At 40.3% G+C, this 5,000-nt stretch overlaps 1 protein-coding gene across 1 annotated transcript in view; it reads left to right on the forward strand.

The window, feature by feature from the left end:
• LOC138044872 (uncharacterized) overlaps positions 1-686 on the forward strand; it is an 81,358-nt gene extending 80,672 nt beyond the window's left edge. Inside the window, exon 29 of the mRNA XM_068891274.1 lies at positions 1-686. This exon is cut by the window's left edge and continues 622 nt beyond it. The gene's annotated coding sequence lies outside the window, so the exon portion shown is untranslated.
• Positions 687-5,000: the final 4,314 nt, after the last annotated feature.

Raw genomic sequence — 5,000 nt, forward strand, 5'->3', positions numbered from 1 at the left:
CCCTTTCCCCCAAAAAACGCACTCACCTTCCCCTTCCCCCCCCGCTGTCCTTCAGAAGACAAGAATTATCAATTTTGAACAGGCACTTTGCGGTAAAACTGAGCCCGTATGTCGATAATTTTTATTGCTTAAACGGAAAAATCAGATCAATCAATCGTTTATATGGCTGTAATAACAAACAGAGCTTTGTTGTGTTCAGAGATGCAGACATGCATCACCAAACAATGAAACGAGTTTGAAAAAATCAATTTTTTTAACTTGGGGATGCAATTTGAGCCTCCAATGGAGCCAAGTCTCCAGAGTCGGTTTTATCCGGGAGATTTGATGACCCGTACGGAAGACCGGGAGATTCGTTCTGTATCCGGGAGACTCCCGGATAATGCGGGAGAGTTGGCATGTATGTAACCCTCGAGGTAGGAGTGAACAAAAGAAGCCGTTTAGTCCAATAAATAATAACAATGCACTCGCAGGATTAGGCTGGAGAATTACTGTCAACTGTCAATGGAAATAATTAAGGGAAAGACCATAATGCTTCTCCTCAAAGGAAATTCGTCCTTACCTAAGAACATAACATCTAGCTACGAGTGAATTGAAAATTTCAGTCAGGCTTAACCTCAACATTGCATTATGTTCATCAAACATAAGGCTTAAGTTCAAACGGTTAAGCAATCTTAAGTTTTCTGGAATAGTGTAGGATAAATCTCTTTCTTTTTGCGTTCACTGGGCTGACGAGTAAGGGTCGAAACTCACTTTGATCCAACCACGGCACCCTTCAAACCGCATGCCCCACGATATGTTTGCTGACTGTGACTTGAGCCCACTGTGTCGAAACTCACTGTGCTGAGCATGTGTGGTGGTTACATAGCGACCGAATCTTCACGTGATATTTAATGTTGTGTGGGTTCACTTAACAACAGCGGAATTACTATAAAGGAATGCGCCGGACACAGTGGGCTCAAGTCACAGTCAGCAAACATTTCAGGGGGCATGCGGTTTGAAGGGTGCCGGCCAAGGTTGTGGACGGCGGCTGGATCAAAGTGAGTTTCGACCAATGATAGAGGCAAACGGCAAACAGTTTCAACATGGCTGTTCATCAGAATGGAACGGATGTTGAAGACGTTTTCTCGAGCCTTTAAAGTTCTACTATGATCAAAAATCACTGCCTTTTTTCTCTCCACATTTTCAAAGCGTGTTCGCTTAACACCTAACTGGCAAAATTTTGAGCTTTGAGTTTTATCCAAAGGCTGTTTATTTTGAGTGTAAGTTTTGGATTTCACGTTCCGCCATTACTCATGCTCAAAATCGACCGATTGGCCCTCAGAGGGTTGGATCTAGGGAAAATGACGTCATTTACTCACTAGCTAAAAATTTCAGCGTGTAAACACAATTTATTATATATGCGAAACACTGGTTTAAAAAACTCCTGTGCCGCGTACACACACATTGCATTCTTAAACTAGTGAGTCTTTGACGTCATTTACTCCTCGACCCAGCTCTCTCAAGATTTAAAAGTTAGTAATGGCGTACCAATAAATCAGAAAATTCCAGTTAAAATAAACAGGTGTCCTTTTAAAATCAGAACTTAAAACTTGGATCACTTAGTGTTTAGTTAACATAGTTTTGAAATCCAAAGAAAAAAAAACTATTGTTTTTTTGGTCGTAGTGGCACTTTAACCTTTCTATGTGGGGCAGCACTTCAATATGGATTCTACGGTATCATTTCTTATCTAGATGTAATCGTGAAATGATCTACGCATGCTCAAATGTCACGTATTTCATACAAATACGCACCTGTGCGTACCACATGGAAGAGAAAATGACTGCTAATGTCAAATATATATGGCTTAACGACCTAGGAACGGATTAGAAGGAACTGAACTACGCCGGCAAGAAAGGGGTTGTTACATACAATCTAATATGATAGTCCTCGCCAAATTTGAAACTGATGCCTTTTCACGTGCCCCTTACCAACTCTACACATGGTGGCAATATATAGATGATATTTTAATGATATGGACGCACTCACTGGACAGCATCAACACTTTCACAATTTAGCTCTGGCATTTGCCCTACTATCAAGTTCATATGCAACCATTTCGTCACATCTTTAACCTTTTTAGATGTTAACGTCTCCATCCTCAAGGGGAAAGTCGTCACTGACCTTTATACTAAACCTACCGATAAACATCAATACTTAATTTCACATGCGACCCCATATAGACTTAACGTACCATTCCCTTAGCTCTCAGACTACACCGCCTTTGTTTCACTGACAACTGTTCTGCATGCGCCTTCATATCTTATGGCAAGAGACTATCAGGTGAGAGAACACATCCCCGTGCCCTATGATAATCTTTTTCAATCTATTTTAAGCTTCGCACCACGCTGTGAAAGTTATTTTTAGTTTCGTCCCCATGCCCGCGCGGTCCATGGTCAGAGAATCAGATTCCATTGTGAAGAAACTTGCAAAGACTTTTCTCGCCGTCGCATGATCCAGTGAAATCCTAAATCGAAATCGAAGATTTTTCGAAGCTCGAAATCTCAACATCTTCCTCAAAAGAGCTCGCATCCCTACTTTCTGTTGATTCGACATCACCTTCATCGGATTCAGCTATGTACATCATGGACCAGTTTTCTCTACGTGGACGGGAACTTTTCCCACTCTTTTCAAAATCAAAGTTTTCAGATTCATCGACAACCTTGATGTCTACTACAGATGCTATTTTCTCAAAGCAGAACAACAAAGCGGTCATTACTTCATTACGTCATTACAATTGACCAATCAGGTGTCTTTCCTAAAATAGCCTCGCAGCTTGACCACGAGCTAAAATGAGATTGAAAAAGATTATCATGGGAGGAGGCCCATGTAAGGGGGATGTGTTCTCTTACTCTCATAGTCTCTTGCTTATGGACAGAACACTTACACATTTCACTCTACAGGAGAAACCACGTTTATAATTCACCACATCGACTGCAACTATAAAACGTAGTTTACCTGATCCAGTGCAAGCACTGCAACAAACAATACACCGGTGAAACTAAACGACCACTCAAAGACCGCATCAACGAACACCGCAGACCATTTGACAAACCTACTAACACTTCCAAACCCACCACAGTTTCAGAACCTTTTCTCACTAATAATCTCACCACTAATGACATTTCCCTCATTCCACTAGAACTCATAAATTGCACACGCGATATTAGTATACCCAAAGCTAGAGAGGCAAAACTCATCACCGGAGGTGACACTCTTCAACCCTCAGGCTTAAATAAAAAATTAAAAACGAGATGTCGTCTTATGTTATTTTCTTTAATTTATCTTTTTCATATTATGTCATACGTTTAGAATTTAATCAAATTTTGATGGAACAATTATTCCATTCTCGCTTGCTGGAGATGAGACTAGCCTCGTTGGCCGATTTACCATCTCATATCCAACGCGCGCTGCTCATGGAATAAATTGTTAAATATCTCGCGAATGTACAGTACAAATAAGTGTTGTCGCTGTTAAGCTGGTTTGCCTTGTAAATGCTTGCGTAGTGCTTATTTGTAAGCTCAAGAAGAATGATCAAGAATTACCTCTAATATTCTTTATAGAGAAACCAAATGGCTCATAAGTGTGCTTTGAAATGCGCATGCGCCATCCTTCCTGTTGTGTTTTCTGATGATGGATCCGTTTTTAATTGCGTCGACACTAAAGACAACTTTAATATCGTAGAGTTGCAAGGTGACGCTAAATAAGAGCAATTCATAAATTGAATCAACAAGAAAAGAAATTGTTAGAGAGCCTTATATTTATGAGGTAAATGAAGTTTTTAAATCCATTTTTCGATAGTATAGCGATAGTTACACTTTTCTTATAGAATATGTGCGGACGTTTTCTTTGGCAACTCAGTGCCAGTCGATCTGATTGCACCGGCTAGGCAGTGTGCTCAAGTTATCTTTTTCTGAGCAAACGGGCCAATGTAATTTTTAATTATTTTTTTAAACATAATTGGGTTCTCGACGTGTATTTGAAATATGAATCACAGGAAGTCCCTGAACTTAAATAATGTCGTAGAAATGTCAATAAAGTTCAATTATATGTATACTGGTGCGGTACACTAAAATTGCTGCCCGCCTTTTTTCTTGGAGAAACTTATTTAAAACGTTTCCCTGAAGATGCAACACCTAAAGCTTTCCTGAAAATGATAATAATTAAAAGAAGGAGGAAATAAACGCGGGTTCAGCAAAGGCAAATTTTTAAAATAATGTTGCTGGAGGAAATATAAAAATCCTATCCGCAATAAAAATTGGAGCTGCAATATTTGTTTAGCAAATCATGGGGTCCCCGAGGCAACAGATATAGCACTTATAGAAAAATATGAAAGGAATTAGCAGCGGCAAGTCATCAAAACACTGTCGGAAACTGTTGCTTTCTACATACCCATCGCAAGGAAGCACGATTTTTCGGAATCTGAGGCCTTCTAGGAAGCTTTGTTCTTCTTGGGGCTTTGTAAAGGTGAGTAACAGAACGAATATCTAACCCCGGCTCAGCCTGGACACAGATTTATATTTCAAGTCCTCTATGGCCTGGTTTCGTCTGCGGGTTCGATCAGACCTTTGAGCTAAATCGCCTCAGCTTGGTATAACGACGAGGAGCTACAGTGAAATCGTAACTCGGAAAAAATCGTTTCCTTTCGCCGTTTGCTTTCCAGAAGAGTGAATGTGTCGAATCTAAGGTTTTGATCAGTTTCGGCCCATCACTAGAATACACTTGCCGCTTTCTTTTAAGCTATCATGGTTGCAAACCATTCTCTAGAGAAGGGTGACGTGTTTTCAAACGCTCACCGCGTTGTACTCTAGAGGCGCGTAATATATTAGGTGGCTCGAATAAGTTTCAACGCTTCCACGTAACGCTCTTATTAGAAAGATCTGCACTGCAACACTGTATCATTTATTAGCAACAAATTTTTGCTGAACAAGATGCAGCAGGAGCTCATCAAGATGGGCTCCTG

This window comes from Montipora capricornis, chromosome 1 (genome assembly GCF_036669925.1).
Source record: "Montipora capricornis isolate CH-2021 chromosome 1, ASM3666992v2, whole genome shotgun sequence".
NCBI lineage: Eukaryota > Metazoa > Cnidaria > Anthozoa > Scleractinia > Acroporidae > Montipora > Montipora capricornis.